This window comes from Euprymna scolopes, chromosome 5 (assembly GCF_053919585.1).
Source record: "Euprymna scolopes isolate OS-2025 chromosome 5, ASM5391958v1, whole genome shotgun sequence".
NCBI lineage: Eukaryota > Metazoa > Mollusca > Cephalopoda > Sepiida > Sepiolidae > Euprymna > Euprymna scolopes.
In genome coordinates, this window is record NC_136486.1 from 155,970,386 (window position 1) to 155,991,629 (window position 21,244).

Genomic DNA, 21,244 nt, shown 5'->3' on the forward strand with positions numbered 1-21,244 from the left:
CATGCTGGGTAAATAAAACTTTATGTTTCTCACAGATTGTTTTACAATACCAAATAGAACTGATACAAGAAGTACCACTGTTTCAATAACCGTTCGAAGTTACGTAGTTTATTTGCAATAATGCTTCATAATTGCCATATATTTAACTCATCACATCTGTAAGAGAAGCATAAGAACCATCTCAGCGACACTATAATGTATAGAATCTTACCAAACAATCCTGATGTCAATATCACGCTTTGAGTTGAACTTTTAGTGGGATCTTCACGAAAGCATCTCCATTTAGGAGGAAAACTGTTAAACTGCGCTTTTGGTTAGACATTTATTTTGAAGTGGGCAAAGTGTACGGTATCTACTTTAGACACCGCACACTTTGCCCACTTAAAAAAAATGTCTTGCCTCGCATGAAAGAGACTGGGTTTCGATGCTACAGTCTTGGACTTCCGGTTCGTTGAGTGTCATTGATCTTGTGGGATGCGACGTTGTTTGGCTATGGTATTATATATATATATATATATATATATATATATATATATACATATATATATATATATATATATTGTATCTGAAATGTAGACTAAAACACAAAATAAGATATCTAACTCCAAATAGCCTGAAAGTAGGAAAGTTTACTACAACACAAGCTACTAACCCATCCCCTGAAACACACAAAGAGGAGGGGGACCGGAGTTCAACTCTGTCTTTGTCCTGTATGCTCCCGTCCCAATTGATTAGGATGGGAGCGGTGGAAACTAGAAAGCTGATTGGCTTTCTACGAATTCGATAGCATGTGCGTAAATATAAACTCGCAATATCCACAACTTTTTGCATAAGCCTGAAAATTTCTCACGAGAATGATACGCGTATTAGTCTGCGTAGGTTTATTGCCATAAATATCTTCATATCTTATTATCTAGCTCTATGTATAGAGCATTTTTTGACATAAATACTGAAAAATTACGCATAAATATATACCCCTGTATATTAATTTATTTGATTAAACATTACATCTATGTGCGATTATGTGTTAATATCTGTATGCTCGTTATTCTCTCTATATATGTATTTATATATGTATTGCCTGTATATACTGCGATAAATTCGTCATGGGGATATTTATTTTAATCTCTGTCTGTTTTTCTCATTCGTTTTATATGCACAATGACACCGGGGTCCACAGGCTTTGCTCGGTCGTAAAAGACACTTAAATATGATATTTTTTTATTTGACCAGATTTTTTATGAGAGGGGGGCGTTTGCGCAATTGTAAAATACGCTTAAATAAGATATTTTAATTTGACCAGACTACGTATATATTATTACATAGTCGTAGTTAACACACTAGAAAAAAGAATATGTATGTGTCATCGGATAGAATCGAAACCGAAATCAAACTGTAACATGTTAAGCTGGTGACATTACCGCTGTTCCAAAGTGATACGCATATGAACTGACTAAAATAATATGGAAATATGTGCTAAATATATGGGTTATTTTTTAATTTTACACCTTAAAAGCAATTTACACCTCAACATTCCCATAAAAGAATGGTCCATACAAATATTCAATCACTTTAGCCGTATTGGTTCGGTCTGCAACTTTTCTATTCGGAAAAATAGAGTTTGAAAATAGGAAAACAGAGAGACAGACAGACATAGTTAATCTTATATATTAGACAAGCGGAGAGAGTTTCGGCATTCCCTGTTTGTAAACTCCGCTTTAATATGATAGTTTTATTTGTCTAGATTTCGTATATATTATTATAGAGTCGTGATTTCACATATAAAAATACACCATTTGAGAGCCATCAGGTACAAGCGTAACCGAAAGCAACGCTGTAGCATTCTACGCTTGTGACGTTACTACTGTGCAAGCGGTATAGCCACATGGCGCTATTAAAAATTAAATATTAAAAATAAACTAAGATGAATATACGGTGTCTAGGACGTGTTGTATTTTTGTATGTTTACCCATTTCCACCCCTTAAAATCTACATTAACCGGCTAAAAATCCATAAAATGACGGTCCATAAAAATTAAATCTATATAGGCCGTTAGCCATACTCTGCGACTTTTAGGTTTGGAAGATACAGAGTTTAAAAATATGTAGACAAACAGACATACACATAGATATAATATATTAACCCAGCGGGATAGGGCATCTTACCTTCGTCGCAAAAAATACGCTAAGGTCTTTTATTTTTATTTGTTCGGATTCCGTATATATTTCATAAAGTATCCTAGATTCAAAGGTAACATATATAATAGAACTAATTAAAAAAGTAAAAATTTGAAATAAAATAAATTTACAAAATCTAAAACGATATTGTTATACTTATTTCAATTTATTTCGGCCCCTTAAAAACTATTTTTACCAGCTAAAGACACATAAAGGTTGGTCCATAAAAAATCTAGCCTTGTGAAGCCCCTTGTGACATTCAGTTTCAGTAGACATGGAGTTTGAAAATATTGAGAAAGACACATAGGCAGATATATAGTCTTTAATATATTAGGTTTACATATATATCTCTGCTTAATACATAGGTACACCCACGCAGACTTTGAGACTTTATAAGACCGCTCGCCACAGTCGATGGAAAATTTCTAGGGCCGAATAAAAGTCGTAAATCACTCGCCCGCCACTCGATGGCATTTCTTTAACTAAAGAATCGGGAAACACTCATTTATTTTACGACTCTCAAATATGCGGTGACTTAGAATGACCTACGTCTCATCATTCGGATTTCTTTCAACTGCAGCTTGGAGGCCGTTACAAAAGTAAATACGTACATTTGAAAGAGGAAGAAAACGCATCGTTCCATGAAGCTTGCACCGAAAATTAAATTATACATCAAGTAAGTAATCATATTTTTCTCAATTATATAAATCCAGATATTTGCATGATCCTTTTTTGCACAACTTAAAAAAAATATAATCGATACCCAATTGTTTTGCATTTTAAAATATATTTATTTCAAGGGTGTGATTTTACATTACGTTTTCTTTGTGTATGAAGGTACCAATAAACACAGTCTTGAATTATTTATATTTCAATTGTCATTTTGATACTACGTATCAGCATCCGAAGAAATGAGTCTTGTTTCTATGGAATAATAATACGAGTGTTGCTATATAAAGAAACGCGTGTTGTGTTTTAACGTCTTGTTGAATATTTACTAAAATGTTTGTAGTAATACATTAGTTCATTTACAAGAGTTAAAGAAAATATTTTCTTGTTAGATTATACACACACGGTTATTGACTAAAACAAAGACATAAAGTCGGACGAGTAAAAACATGTTGGGGGAGTAAAATTTTTACTCACACTGTTTTTCAAATCTCAAAGGATACACACACGCACATACATACACGCAGACACACACACATGTATATATATATATATATATATATATATATATGCGTAAAAAACTCCTTTTCTGTCATTTTTTTCGAAAACCGCTAATTTCAGCCTAATTAAAAGTAATTGTTTAAACAACTTATACCTAATTTGGTTCCCTGATATGTGTCGACAGGACTGAGGTTTTGAGATTGCGAAGGTCGGTTCAAACACGTATTATTATTCTCTTCAAGGAACGACTTTCAAGCTGCGTGAATGAGAGAAATATCCTGCATTATAAAGGATTATCATGAATTCCAGCAAATTTAGGGTAGAAAATGTTCTGTCAACATATTTATGTACTTGATCATATTAATTCGACATTGTGAACTATAAGCCCTGGGCTATTCGCAATAATTACACCACATACAAAAACTTAACATCCACCATCTTGCAACGTTGAAATTGTGAATCTAGGATTAATTTTTTCAGCCTTCCCTCGAGGGACGTACTCTGTAAATTACTGACTAGTACATTGAACTCCATTTTGTCGCAAACATTCACTGTCGACTAATGTGAGGAATCACGATCTCCATTGCATTTGACGAAGTTCAGACGGCTATTTCAGAATCATTGGCTTGTGTCTTGTAACGCAGTTTCGCAAATTAAATTCTCTTCAGTCTGCTCTCAGCGGTAAAAAGTGGGCGCTTTTTTTTTTACAAGCTTACACTGTTCTTGGATTTGGTGAGCCGTTTCGAAATTGTTTTTGAAACTGCGGATGTTAATAGCATTGTCTTCCCTGGATGAGGTAAATCTAACTCGACCAGATTCAGTGGCATCAACCGTGTTTTGGTATTTGGCACGGTTATTAGTGCAGGTTTCTCATCACAATTAAATCTGCTGCCAAATTCTTGAAATGATAAACGAGAAAAGTAAAATGATCACCGAGAGAAAGTTGAAACATGTTCACTGAATGCCATTTTTTATGAGGTGCAACAACAACAATTCCGATTAGAGATGCTTAATTCCTAAATATGGATTCATTTTTTTTACACACTGATCACTACTTATAAAGGCCCGGAAGCCACTCAGGTATAAAGGTTATTGCAAGTACAGTACGTTAGTGTGGAGATTTAATGAAGTGTTTACTTAAGGGGGCGGCTCATTAGGAATTTGTTAACATTGGACTTAAATACATCAAAGTTGTAGTCCGGTGGGAAGCAGTCAGATGGAACAGAGTTCCACAGGCGTGCACTTCTAAGAAAGAAGCCCCGTTCATGGAATCCGCGTTTTGATTTAGGCACAGATATAGAGTGGTGGACATTTTTCACTGTGGATTCAGCTAGACGGGTGTTTATCGTGAAAGATTGGCGAGGGGGAACCAGAGATTGGAGTTCAGACGAGCACCTGCCATGAAAATAACGATAAAACAAGGATAGCCTCGCGACGTCTCTTCTGTGGGAGAGAGGTTGCAGGGTAGAGAAAACGGCATCTCCCACTAAGCCACGAAGTCTATTTTGTACTCTGTCAAGGCAGGGTAGGCTGTTTTTAGCAGCTCCTGCCCAGATATTGCAACAGTATTCCATCCTTGGACGTACTTGGATTTTATATAGATAGAGAATTGCATCAGTAGTGAGATATCTTCTGGAGCCGTAGAGGGATCCCACCATCTTTCCAGCGACCTTGGCAACAGACTTGATGTACGTGTCCCATTTCAGATCAGGAGTAAAGATCAAACCCAGAAGCTTGTCAACACACGAGACCTGTCAAAACACGGGGCATGGGGAATTGATGGCCTTCGTCGCATAGGGTAGAATTATTTGCAAAGTTCTTTGCAAATAGTTGTCTCTTGTCTTACGATGACGAGATGACCTCTGGTCGATTGATAATGGTTGGGATAGAACGCACCCATCTTTAGCTGTTTTTAGATGTGTGTATCTAGCTAGTTTATCAATTTGAAATAAATTGTTAAAATTAACGTAAACACTAGGATACTTCAATTAAAGTCAAATTAAAACAGCCAAAATTATAGGAGATAAACATCAAATCAAATAGTCTTTTAAACAGCTGCAGTCAATTTAGTAAAATTTGCGATTTTTGAAAGAATGAGAATGGCGAACCCTTTTTTGGCGTCACTGTAACAGTGTATAATAAACACACCCACACATTATATATATATATATATATATATATGCACATATATATGCATATATATATGCATATATATACATACATACATACATACATACATGCATATGTATATATACATACATGCATATATATATATATATATATATATATACATGTATATATATATATAGAGAGAGAGAGAGAAATAGAGGGAGAAAGAGAAAAATAGAATGATCTTTATATAGAATGATCATTATATACATATATATATATATATATATATATATATAGAGAGAGAGAGAGAGAGAGAGAGATAGAGAGAGAGGGGAGAGAGATAAAGAATTGAATGATCTTACATTGAGCAGAATCTCATTTATTCCGCTCTCATTTTTCAAGTATAAACAAAGAAGCTTTCATTACACTTGGCGACATGATAATCCTGGATTAATAATTATCGAATATATCTAGCATGATAACTGATTAGATGTATGGAAACAACCAATAAAGCTGCTAAAGAAAACATTATATATCCTTGATTCAAATCAAACATCTTTAATGCTTTTAATTCTCTAATGGTTTCCAAAACATTTACCGGATGGCTTCATAACACCATTTCTTATGAACTGGGCTTTTTCCAATCCCCATATGTTAGAATTTTTTTTATAAGGATGTTGGTTCGCGTGAATTCTCCTTAATAACTATGATCGTTTTATCCGATCATTCGTATATAGTGCTGCAAAACCTATTTAATAAAACTTCTGAACCTGATATTTATTGTTCAGTAGCTTTTTTGTTAATTGTATATTCTTATTCCTATGAATTATTTTTTTAGTCGGGTTATTAACGAAATGTTTTATTGGGATACGCGCATAAAAATAATTATTGTTACAAGTGCATTTTACCATATAAACAACAACATATTCAAATAAAGATTATTCTTCATGTCATGAATTAAATAAAAACATAGATTTGCATATCACATGATTATTTTATTATTTTTTCTTTTGTCAAACGTACTTAAGAATACAATAAGATGTTCGTTTAAATGACGATTTTTCATTTATTTCAATTGCTTTTATGTGTAAATTTTATTATACGGAAGACTCACATTATGGATATTCATAATCATAGATGATAATATTTAAATTAATTAGGTATTTATGCTTATATTTTAGAAACCTTGTTTTTTTTACTTATTTAATCTAACTTGTTTATCGACCAGTGGTTTTTTGTATAACATGATAGTTATTTTTTTCGTTTACCGTTTTAATATTCAGTTAAATTTTGAACGTGGCATAAAAACGATTCGCATATAAAAGGCCTCAAGTCATTTCAAATAAATATTATATCAGAGATGTGATATTTACATTTAAAATAAGGTAAAGATTGCTTGGGAGCCTGTATTGTAGTTGATTATTTGTTCTGATTATATTCAGTGCATTTACGTATTTTAATTATATCCTTTAAATGGGTATTATCCCAGTGAGTTTAACGTGATTTACTTATCAATGTCTTTCTGTTGTTGGTTATATAAACTCCAATGTGTAGCTCGCTCGGGGTAAAAAAAAACACTAGGTACGGGCAAAAATAAAGGAATAACTAGTATTGAAAGCCGATTTATCACAATTTTTTGTAGGTTTCCGAATATTTTTTTAATTGTATTTGAAAGAAATAAGAAAAAAAATTAATTTCCCAAAGAAAAAAATATTTGTACACGTGAACAAAAATAAAAGTTATGAAAAATGTTTTCCCGGCGAGCTAACCATTTCAGCTAAATTTCAAAGTTGAATAAAGTAATTCTAAAAATAATTTTAGAGATAACTATTAGTTTTTTTGGGTCTATTACAAAGAAAATTAGTAAAGGAAAATCCTAAGATATTGTATTAAATAAAGACACATTCTTTCAACAAATAATAACTGAATTAGACCCAAAACCGAGTGGTTTTGCCGTTCAAAAAAACACAACAAACCATATTTTTGAAAATACAAAATATACGGAGGCCTAAAATCTCAGACAGTCGAAATGCTGTCTGAGAATGACGTCATGTGATTATAAGGCAGTAGGTGTGCTAGGTTTCTTTCTTCCCCTTACGAGCATCCTCACATTTCTATTGTAAATGTTTGTATAATTTTTACCAATTTTTAATGAAATTATTTTTCTATGTTCCTGTTTTTAAATTATTTATTTAAATTATTGGCCAATATTATATAAAAAATATTTTAAGCCGAAAGTTTTACATTCATACGTGCAATGAAATTATTAAAATCTTGCATATAGAAATTATGCGAAATCTGTAAATTAAAAACAACAAAAAAAGAAATATTTCTGCTATTACAATTTTTTTGTGAAAACATGAAATCAAAAATGCTTAATTCCATGGTAATATCAGCAGTTACAGAAATTCATTTTTTTTCAAGATATATCGAATTAATAAACGAAGGTTTTAGGGGTTTTTCCGTAACGTTTCTGTAAAAATTATTTTATTTTTTGTTACAAATTACGATGTTTCATTTATATATAAGCAAAGATAAAGTCTTGCGGTTTTTTATTTACTACTTAAAACTATAACTTTATTAAAGGTATTTTTGTTTAAACAAACTAATACATTTCCACTATAATTTAAATAAAAATAAGTGGTTCATTATATTCCGCGATCATCAATTCGTAAATATGGACCTTTTCCATTAAAATTGGTTAATTTCCTGATTTTTGGTCATTTTTTTTTAAGTAAAGGAAGGGGTCAAAATGTTTATACATGTTGAGCGTCGGTATTAATTTTGCCTGTACCTAAGGAAAACAGACATTTTCTATGTTATTGACGTTTCTTTTAAATTATAATTGATATGTCTTTGCTTATTGATAAGAAAATTTAATAACATTATATCTTAAGTTTAGGTTGGAAATTTTGGAAACCGAATAATGTTTTATGATTTAGGTGGTTAATATTATTTTGTTAATTTTATTTTGTAATTTAAGGGTCCATTTATGAGTTCAAATATATAGTTTTAGTTGATTTTTATTTGTGGTGTACACTTCGAAGAGTAAGCCTATCAGTGGCAGTTAAAAACGTTATGTTTAATGATTTCCACGATGTTTATGTTTTTGGGAATTGGGTGCTAATTTTTACAACCACCACTTGATTTATTATATGTTAAGCTTATTTTGATTCGTAAATATACAAATTTAGTAAATCGAACAACGTTATGTAACCACTTAAGTAATGATAATATATATTTTCTGATGGTTGTTTTATCGTAGATAAGATTTTAAAATAAACCTTGTTATTTTTATCTCAAAAAGACGGCTGGGTAATATTACTCATGACATATATAGGAAGACTAAGCACATATGTACATTGATAAGATACCGTACGAAACTTGCGCTATTACGTTAATAAGCAAAAACTATACTGTTATTAATATTTTAATTTCGAATTATGGACTTTTTAACAATAATTAACTCAACAACATAGTCAACTATTGATATACAATGAAGAGTTACTGGTAAAATCAAATTAAATGAATGCACGCCCCATAATTATTTATACCTATATACTCCAATTAGATAAAGTAATTTTTAACTGGATTGATCATTATTAGTTCCTGTATTATATATATATATATGTATATATATATGTATATATATGCATATATATATGTGTATATATGTATATATATGTATACATATGTATATATATATTAATATATATATGTATATATGTATATATATGTATATATAAATACATATATATATATAAAAATATATATATAAATACATATATATAAATATAATAATAATAATAATAATAATAATAATAATAATAATAATAATAATAATAATAATAATAATAATAATAATAATAACGTTCACCTGAGAGAAATCAGCAGGATTGAAACTGTAAATTACGAAGTATATCAACACAAATAGATAAAGATAAACGTTAAAGGCCTATTAGTTCCGAACTTTTTACTGTTGGGAAAACAGAAACATTACACTTATGGTCTAATGTTTCGTATCAAGAAGGAGACCATTGGACACTTTATTTATTTTGTAAAGGTTAAGTCGAATGTTTTCATATACAATCTGTATATTTGATATCTGAAAAATTAAATTTGCCTTTCAATAAAAACATATTGATCGATTTATACTTTCATCAGTCTTGGCGATAACATTTAATGTTCTATTTGCAATATGAGAAAAAACATTATGGACCAAGCCTAATTCTTCTAAAGGTTATAGGTTATCGGCGAATGCTGGTCGAACCCCAGCGTCGAGGTGCGCTCACATCTTAGAAACCTTTCGTTGTTTCATTTCTATTAACCTAATTCCACCGAACGACTTTGGAGAAAGTTTCCAAATTATGATCACTTAATAACATTTGATGTTTTCCAGCAAATCAGTCGAGTTCTAACCGCTGTTCTGCAGACAAAACTGATTAACGATAACGACGTCCTTAGTGGGAATTGACAACATTTCCGACTTGGCTTAGCTTCATATCGCAGGAAATGAGTGCGATAGAACGAAGGGTAAAGGTTCTAACTTTTAAGGTTTCACAGTTTAACTTACTTGATCAAAATCACTTTATTCAGACTTACAAAACGAAGATTCATCATAGAAGGCGGAAATAGTCTACCGAGCGATTTAAAACACCTAGGAATGAGTTTATGTTATCAGTTAAATAATTATACTGCCTATATATTTTCGACTAAAAACTGAACAGAGTAATGATAAATTATCGTCATAGATGTTTTAGGACATTACATAGTAAACATTATGGTAAAGTGGTCTTACCTCTGTTATCTTGGCAGTAGTTTCATTAACTTTCTCTTTCTTTAACTGCGCATTTTCATTCGATCATTTATTATGCGGAAAAAAGATTAGCTATTATTTTAAGACATGAGTATGAAAATACGTTTTAGGTATATATATATATATATATATATATATATATATATATATATATATATATATATATATATATATATATATATATATATATATATAACTGATTTCATCTAACTCTGACATCGGTACTGAAATCCAATATGTTGCATATAATACCTATTGAAACAAACTAATATACTCAATATTAGATATTCGAGCGTCTGTATGTTAATTTGCATACTCTTTTGAAAAAGAAATTAAACAACTACTTAAACAAGTATTATTATTATTATTACTACTACTACTACTAATACTAATACATTTTCACCCGAAACGAGGAGCATTGCCACTTTAGTGTAAGAGGCTACTATCAGTGAGATATGCTACTGGTGTACTATGTAGGTAGTTGGCCAGCAACATGTCGGTCCACGTTACAATATAACCATAGAAACTTGAAGTTCAGGAAGCGGTTCTGAGAAAGAAACTGATGTAGTAGAAAGCGCTCTTATATATAGGGATCTCTACTGTGTAGGGGTGGGAGTTAGCTGCTTGTCGGGTTTGGCAATGGTATTTACGCCCTGGGGGCACAAGTGTTTTCAGTTAGTCACAGCGTTCACCATTAAAATACCTGTCGAACCTGCAGAGGGGTGCGACATTTCGTCGGTGGGACAGAAGATAAAGCTTTGATGGCAATTAAACATTTGGTGTTACAGTTTTCAAATTATAAAACAATTAATAACAAATGTTCTAATATACTAGACTAATCGTCAGTATGGTGTATTAGCTATCGAATTCATGTATGAGCGTGACACTTGTGCCGTAAAGAATATAGGGTTTTTTTTTCTCACATAACCGAAACATTTCTATGAAAGTATATTAAAATGAAAAATCACGTTCGGATCACTCAAACATGAAAAAAATCATCCCTATTCGTGTAAAGTTGCCTATTCTTTCCAATATTCGCTCAAAAATCGAAAATTAAACATGATTTTTCTACAAATCGAACGCCGACGAAAGTCATTTAGCAGCAAAAGCGCACATGAACCTACCGATGAGGTATATAAAACTGAAAAACCCATATTGAAATCCTCCAGCAAAGTTATAAAAAACTAAAACCTAAAAAAAAAAATAATAATAAAACCTGAAGCAAAAAAAAAATAATAAAACATAAAAAGAAAAAAAATAAAGATAATATTGAAACATATTAGTAAATGGATCAACAAATTCACCGTTCTCACACAACTATTTTGTATCTAAAAATGTAAACAAAAAATAAAAAAAGGAAGGAATCAAAAGGGATGGATAGAGAGTAGTAGTAGTAGTAGTAGTAGTAGTAGTAGTAATAGTTGTGGTAGTAGTAGTGGTTTTACTACAATTGTTCTTATGTTTGTCAACGGGTTAAAGTTGTTTAGTTGTAAGAAAATAGCGACAGTATAGTTGTAATAAAGTATAGTTACGAAACACCTCCATTTTCCCATAATAAATAATAATTTCGAAATAATAACGTTAATATTTCAGTAACAGGTCAAAATCTGAAAAGGAAGCGATGTTTCTTTATTTGCTTACGTTGTAATGGGTTAATGTTTATGCGCGTATGCGCGACCTGATGTCGTAAACAGGAAAGTGAGGTACACCACTCGTTACAAGGCCATTTAAGTTTTATAATTATATAGTGATATATATATATATATATATATCGATATTTATTTTATATATATATATAATTATAGATGTGTGTATATATGTATATCTATAATTATATAGATATTTTTTTTTTATTATTCAATTTTCACCCCAAACAAGGCACAGTGCCACTTTGAAGCAGGGGGCTACTATTAGGGAATTAATTAGCGGGGTCATTATGAAGGGAGAAGAGTAGAAAGATGTTTGTATACATTACACTTGAACTTCTGCATATCATTGCAGTTGGGAAAGCAGAATCCCGGAAGGGAGTTCCAAAGACCCGCAGTTCTGGGGAAGAAACTATTGGAGTAAAAGGCTTTCTTGCACCTAGGGATCTCCACTGTAAAGGGATGAGACTTAGTAGCTTGTCGGGTTTGTCGGGGGTAGTTACGTCGGGGAGGTACAAGTGTTTGCAGTTCGTCAGAGCATTCACCATTAAAGTATTTGTAGAACAGGCAGAGGGATGCAACATCTCGTCGATGGGACAGAGGTTGAAGCCCAGATGACAGTTCAGGACCTATCAGGTTTGCGACTCTTTTTTGAACCCTGTCCAGGAGCGAGAGACAAGCAGCAGATGCACCAGCCCAGATGTGACAACAGTACTCCATACATGGGCGAATGGTTGCCTTATAGAGGTATAGGATACTGGCAGGCGTAAGTAGTTTTCTAGCACGGTAGAGGGAGCCAACCTTCCTTGCAGCAGCCTTGGCAATGCTCTCAATGTATCTATTTCAGTTCATATTCCCTGTAAACGTTAGGCCGAGGAGTTTAAAAGAAGTACTTTCAGGCAATGTGTTCTTGGCCATTGCTATTGGTGGTAGAGAAGGTTTCTTGTAGTTATTGAAGGAAACAAGCTTAGTCTTAGCAGCATTGAATGAGACCAACCATTTTTGTCCCCATTCCACTACGGATTGGAGGTCATCCTCTAGTGTTTCTGCCATTTTCTTGGATATGTGTTCATTTGTTTTCCCCTCATATCTGTTATAGAGAGTGGTGTCATCGGCAAATATACCCATCTCCGAAACAATATTATCAGGGAGGTCGTTTATGAATATCAGGAACAATAGAGGTCCGAGGATAGACCCCTGAGGCACTCCCGCATTTATGTCATATTGTTTGGATGTACGTCCGTCGAGGACAACTTTGATTTTTCTATTACTTAAGAAGGATTTAATTACGTTATGAATTCTTCCAGTGATTCCATATGATCTAATTTTCCTTAGAAGACCATCGTGCCATACCCTGTCAAAAGCCTTAGATATATCAAGGGCCACCGCTCTACCCTCCCCTGTTTTATCCAATGAACGGTATATACGTTCAGAAACTACAGTTAAGATATCTGCTGTTGAACGGGCTTGCCTGAATCCATATTGTTTGTCAGTCAAGAGTTTAGCAGCTGTTAGGTGCTGGACTAGGGCTTTATTAACTAAGGACTCAAATATTTTGGCGAAAAGCGGGAGGAGGCTAATGGGGCGATACTTTAGTGGGTCAGTTCTTTCACCAGATACAATTATATATCTATATATATTTATACATGTTTTATATACCTATATATATATATATTTGTATATATAAATATAGTTATATATATCTTTAAATATATATATATGTCGATACATTTATATAATGTTATGTATTTATATTTATATATCATATATACACACACCTATATATATATATACATATATATACATATATATATTATATATACATACATACTTATATATTATATATATATATATATTATATATTATAAAAACTCAATCAGCGCCAAAAAAAGAAAAGCATACTGATGATTAAGTGTATCTTCGTAATATATTTCTAAATTTCAATATAAATTTCAAACAAAATAAATATATGTTTGTTTTGTAATAATGCGGTGTTTGGCTTCAAACATATTTAATACGTATTTATTTTATTCAAGCTCAACCTACGATTCTATCAAGGAACACAAACACTAACGTGAATTCTATGTGACTAACGCAACTTTACGATGTTAAAAAGACTACCGTAAAAACAACAATCGGTATTCTACTGATTCTATGCTAAAACAACAACATGGCAAAAAAAAAACAAAAAAAACAAAGACATACTGATGATAAAGACTATCTTCGAAATATATTTATAAATGGTAATATAAATTTCAAACAAAATAAATATATGTGTATTTTGTAATAATTAGATGTGGTGACTTCAAACATATCTTACACGTATTAATTATATATATATATATATATATATATATGATTAGTTTTTTTTGAAACATGATTCCAGCAGAGTGCTCAATTAAAAGGAAAAGCCAAATTCTAAGAGCGTATTTACATTTTGTGTACAGAAAGTTGTTAGTTGAGACAAATCATTGGTACCGTCGGTTTCAAGCCCGATAATAAGGCTCGTTTAAGGTATCCTTATCAAGCTCTCTTCAGCCAATATTCGTCTGTATATATAGTTATATATATATATTTATAAATATATTTATATATATACATATCTCTCTCTCTCTCTCTCTCTCTCTATATATATATATATATATATATATATCTTTAAAACCTCGATTCGGCTTTGAAAAGCGACGGCGAAACGTCGTTGGCCAAACCTACTCCATAATTGTCTTTTTTTTTTCTCAACCTCCATGGAATATTCTTCTCTCTATGTTTTTACCATGGATAGAAACAAAAACTCAGTCTTCCCTTTTTAATATCTCTATTAACGTTTTATCTCCCCCAAAACAAAATAATGACATATTTCAGAATTATTAAATGTAATATATCTAATAGTATGCAAATTCAGTGAATTTCGGTCTTACAAAATATTATTAGATGTCATTTCTTATAAAAATTGGTCAATATACAAGATAGATCATATGAATCATAATGTAGGTATTTAAATTTCATGATGTGAAAAGTTTAATTTTCAAATATAAGATTTCGATTGTTTGCAAACAAAGATTACAATCAAATAAAACATTTCCTTAACCCATGGCCTCAAGGAATTCATTCAACTCATGTTTCCAACCTAAACATTGCCGACCCTGAATTGCATAAGCTATTAAACAATAAAAATACATCAACAACTAATATATCTATCTATATCTATCTATATATATATATATATATATATATATATATATATATCTATATATATATATATATATATATATATATATATATATATATATATATATATATATATATATATTCCGAGTCGGCCGCTGATTAGCTGTGTGCTCAGATCTGATAACGTGGAAGTATTTTCTAGAATTCTTCAGATTAAGATCGGATTCTGTGCTTCATTCCCAGGCAGCCAATGCAATCTATCTGGTTTAACCACCAATGATATATACGAAGAGGCTTTCTGAGCTCTATGTGAACAAGTATGGAAAGTATGCTGCTATAGCCTGGGACCTTAAGAGGTGCAGATACTCGCATTTATAGTCGAACAAAGGAGTTTTGTAAACTCGTCTATCTACAATATCATCCAACAGATGTCCATCTCATTGAGAGTTTAAGAAGAACACGGAAGCAATGATGTGTGGGGACAGAGAAGAATTCTGCTGGATCTGGGCTAATAGGATAAAAATCTATTTGATGTATCTAACATTTCATAATTTACCGGTAGTTAAGAGATCCATCTTCGGCACTGAATATTCTGAAATAAGGAAAAAAAAGCATGGCAACATCCGGGGGCATAACCTAGATGCACCCTCCTTTAGTGTAATAAGTTAATGGTCGAATTACTTGATTGAATGGGTTTTCTCCTCTGAGAACTCTCTCCCAATTTCCTTCCACTTCATACCTATCTATCTATATATATATGTATATATATATATATATATATATATATATATATATATATATATATACATATATATAAGGCATATGTATAAAGTAGCAGTAATATATATATATATATATATGTGTGTATATATATAAATATAAGACATATGTATAACGTAGTAGTAATATATATATATATATATAAATACAAGGCATATGTATAGAGTAGTATTTATATATATATATGTATATATAATATATATATATATATATATATATATATATATATATATATATATATATATATATATATATATATATATATACGACGAAGATGATACGATCGGTAATTTTTACAAGTATTATTTTAGTTTTATAAAAAATATACAAATTCGTTAAACTGTATCCCTTTAACATATTTAAGTATACATACTATCTAATCTCAGAAAATCTGGGCACACTCTGATATTTGTTTTTGCATTAATTTACTACTGTAAAGTTTTTTTTTATTGTTTGATTTTCTCCCAATATTTCGCGTTAATTTTGCATTTATTTTCCATCTTACGATCCATTTGACAGTTAATCAAAGACGGGCTTATATATATATATATATATATATATATATATATATATATATATATATATATATATATATATATATATATATATATATATATATCATTTAAAACTATTCCCTTAATGGAAGAGAGTCGAACACTTGGTTTTAAATGATTTTAAATAACATTAGTAAGAGACTTGATTCCAGATATTTCTCATATATTTTATCCCACTCTTTTGAAATAGGTTACGACAATAAATATGTCCTGTACCAGATAATCTTTATACAAAGTTCAATTAATTGAATGTTTGAACACCAAAGAAGGCATATGCCACATGAGAAATATTTAGAATCAAGTCGCCGCATATTGTTATGTAGGATTATTTGAAAACGCATCAGTGGTTTTAATCTACCATTTATTAGGTCTTTTTAGGACATATCAAATATGTTGGCAGTCATATGCAAACCATGGAAAACATGTGACGATGATTAAAATATTGGTAAATGTGCAGTATATGTTCACCAGTAACGAACCGTTTAACATTACCTTTATTAAAGGTTTTCGAGGGTGTTAAAACCGACAATAACATTTAAAATTTTAAGAAACGAGAAGTTTTCAACATATGAAGAAATAGTTTTTAAAATGAGGGCTAACCTTTATTTATTTATTTAACGTAAAAATGCACACTAGCTTTATAGCCGCAATCTGTTACTTTTTAAGATATGATGTTTATGAGGGAATTGTAGCCTGGTAGACTAAAAAGACTCTTCCTTACAACGTGTTTGCTATATATGCTGAAACTGCAGATAATTATATTCCGACTAATAAGCCATGTAATTAGTCATGTTAATAGTGGTTTTCGTCGTTGTTCGCGCAACGAGAATATTTATAATTAATACCCGGAAAGTACTTATTTGCAGAAAATACAAATAGGATTTTCTTTTTCACTATGAATAAACCCCTATCGAAAAAAAAAAACACTTTTTAAGGTAGGTTTTATGATAGTCTATACTATAACAATAAACGCCACTCAAAAAGAAAAAGATAACTCATGTCCCCTAAAAAAACTGTGCCGAAAAAGGGGGTGCTCATTGTACGCTAAATTAATACACACAAATGAATTCTCTCTTTTAGAAACTATAATTTCTTTATATTTGCAAATTTCGTTGTATTGAAAATGTATAATAGTCGTAATTTTAAAAGAATTGTTTGAGGGTGGAGACAGGCTGCACTTTTACTGAAATATTTAATGTCTGTAAAAAAATGCCCTAACAGGCTCTTTGTAAAAGATGATTCCCTGAATGTGTAGCCTTGTCTCAAATGCCATATGACGTATATTACAATAAAATATAATAATAATGTGCGTTTGTATTTGTGTGAATATATATATATATATATATATATATATATTTACACAGTGATCACCACTTATCAAGGCCCGGAAGCCACTCAGGGCTAAGGGTTATTGTAAGTACATTACGTTAGTGTGGAGATTTGATGAAGTGGTTAATTAGGGGGGGCGGTTCATTAGAAATGTGTTAACATTGGACTTGAAGACATACAAGTTGTAGTCCGGAGGGAAGCAGGCAGACGGAACAGAGTTCCACAGGCGTGCAGTTCTAAGAAAGAAGAATCCGCGTTTTGATTTAGGCACAGATATAGAGTGGGGGACATTTTTCACAGTGGATTCAGCTAGACGGGTGTTTTTCGTGAAAGGTTGGAGAGGGGGACCAGGGATTGGAGTTCAGACGAGCACCTGCCATGGAAATAACGATAAAACAAGGATAGGCTCGCAACGTCTCTTCTGTGGGAGAGAGGTTGCAGGGTAGAGAAAACGGCATCCCCCACTAAGCCACGAAGTCTATTTTGTACTCTGTCAAGGCATGATAGGCTGTTTTTGGCAGCTCCTGCCCAGATATGACAACAGTATTCCATCCTTGGACGCACTTGGCTTTTATATAGATAGAGAATTGCATCAGTAGTGAGATATCTTCTGGGGCGGTAGAAGGATCCCACCATCTTTCCAGCGACCTTGGCAACATACTTGATGTACGTGTTCCATTTCAGATCAGGAGTAAAGGTCAAACCCAGACGCTTGTCAAAACACGGGGCCTCACTCAGACGAGAGCCATCCATCACAATTGATGCCAAATGGGGATCAGAGCGTTGATATATATATTTATTTTTTTACTATAATAATCAAATACTTACAGACACTAGTGTTTCATCCTTTCGGGATTCTTCAGTGCAGGGTGTTACGATTACTACCAGTCGAACGATTCGAACCCCGCGACTGGCTCGATTAGCGGAGCCCGTATCCGTTCGGCTACCATTAATCGTGTGAAATAGCGTTGAATTTTAAACATTTTAATTTAAATGTTCATTACGTCAGACAGACAGTGATCAAATCGTTATACGATGATCTACGCATAAGAGCTAAATTGACCGACTTTTAATTCAACTGAAAGTGCTCAACGATAAGAAACGAATTTCTTAAAGGGGCTGTCATAATTATTTTTTTTTACTATAATAATTAAATACCTACAGACACTAGTGTTTCATCCTTTCGGGATTCTCCAGTGCAGGGTGTCACGATTACTACCAGTCGAACGATTCGAACCCCGCGACACACATACATATATACGGTGTTTTCCCCCGGCTTTCGATGTTACTTATAAAGTTATTTGCTTATATACAGGTGTATTATAAACTGTACTGTATTTTATTACTTTATTTAAGGGCATGTTTTTCTGGTTCTACTCTATATTGATATATATTTGATGGTAACCAAAGTGAATATTGGAATGTTCATGTCTCTGCTTCTATCGGACGAAACTACGTGAAAATATTACTGATATAAACAACATTATTTATAAGAGAATTAATCGATGAACTGAATAATTGGTTTTCGCTAGACGTATTACTTATAAAAACATTCGTTAATCCGTATACCCTACGGCTTAGAACATGGAATTAGTGCATTATCGTCTTATTTATAAGTTATTGGGTTCGTATAAATGTCGGTTATTTGAAAAGATTGATTCAAACAAGAATGAATCCCTAAAGAAAAACGATCACTCTCAGGGGAACAAGTATTGGTTTTTAAATTATTCTCTATTATATTCAACTTAAGTAAAAAAAATAAGAAGTACTTTATTATTATTATTATTATTATTATTATTATTATTATTATTATTATTATTATTATTATTATTATTATTCTGTATATTTACTACAGAATATAATCTCAGTTTCTTTTCAAATGCAGTGATCGACCCACTTTATTGTTCTGTCTGAGTGTTTCACGGCTTATAATATTTTATGCGTCCTTTGTTCTACTTCTATGATATGTTTGCCTTTTAACCTCATTAAGTTCATTCTTTGAAGCTTCTCGTCAAAAATAGTTAATAGTACTTCGCTTTCTAGATAGTAATATTCCCGTGGGGAAACTGTCCAGAGGTTTAAAGCTATTAAGGTTATGATCTAAAGCAGGGTCTTATACTGTTCAACATAATTTGTTCACAATAACTTATAAGTGATATACTCAGAGAATTTTTGTTTTCACAATTAAATGATATCATCAGTTTCATCGTCATTTCCAGCCAAAAGTCTATACAAATTGTGCAAGATTTGTGTTCTATGAAAACATAAATATATATGAATGTTCTACAAATTACAGTAATTGCGTTTTATTTACTCTAAAACATACTTAATCTATTTAATGTTATACGCACTAAACACGGAATACTGTAGAGTGATGTAAATGGTGTGATTGCTTAGGGAATATAATTAAAATAACGTTTTAAATAAGAAGTTGTACACCGAGAAATGTGTAATTATTTAATTAGTGAAACTACTTAAATTACAAGAATCTATATGCCCCAATAAAAATGAGAGCATTTTGCGTAAACATTGTCCAGATTAGCAAAAATACCGCATGTTTCGAATTGGTATTAATTTGAAGTAGTCGTATGCGGGGGTAGTTCTAAGACCTGCAATTACTCTCTGATTTTTCAGAAATACATACATATGATGATACGTTAAGTAATATACTTCTATTTTATTTGATGAAAAAACCGGACGTTTAATCAATTTTGTAACAAGTTTACACTGGCTGTAATAAAATCTTAAGCAAAACATTTTAGCGACCAACCGATAATTCTGATAGATGCATACTCATGTTACACAAATATTATACAGTTTCATTTGATGTACGCCACGTATTAATTGGAAATGCAACACGTACTGCACTATATCGGACTAATAAAATAACCAAGATGTGTTAAATATGTCTTAATTTGCGTCATCAGGATTTAAATAAATGCAAGAAATAATAATGAATGAGAGAGCTTAGATTCTTCATCTCTTTCTTAAGATATTCGGATATCAGATATCTCTAATAAGAAGTTTATTCATGTGATTAAGGAATTAAGTCGGCATTGTTATTCATCACCTATAAAACAAACATTCGAGATGTTATCCAAGAATATTCATTAACATTTAATCTCGTGAGGATAAGACAAGGTACTTCTCGCTGGGAGAAAATTCTAGCAACAATAAACTTCGCTCAATGAACCATGCACGTGCACAATTACATGATTCCCAATTAATTAATTTGATTGTGTATTTTGCGTGATCGATAATATGAGGTTTTATTTCAGATGTTTTTTTTTTTCATTTTGTTCGCTTTGTAGAAATACGTTCTCTTCTGCGAAAGAAAGGCCAATAAATATACGAACAGCATTCAAAAATATATTCTGTTTTTTTTTTTAAGTATACATTGTCTTCAAGAAGTCTTATAACAGTTTCTAAATCGAATAACAGAGCGACATAACAAGAGATTAAAATGTGAGGACGGTTTTTTCTTTAGATAAT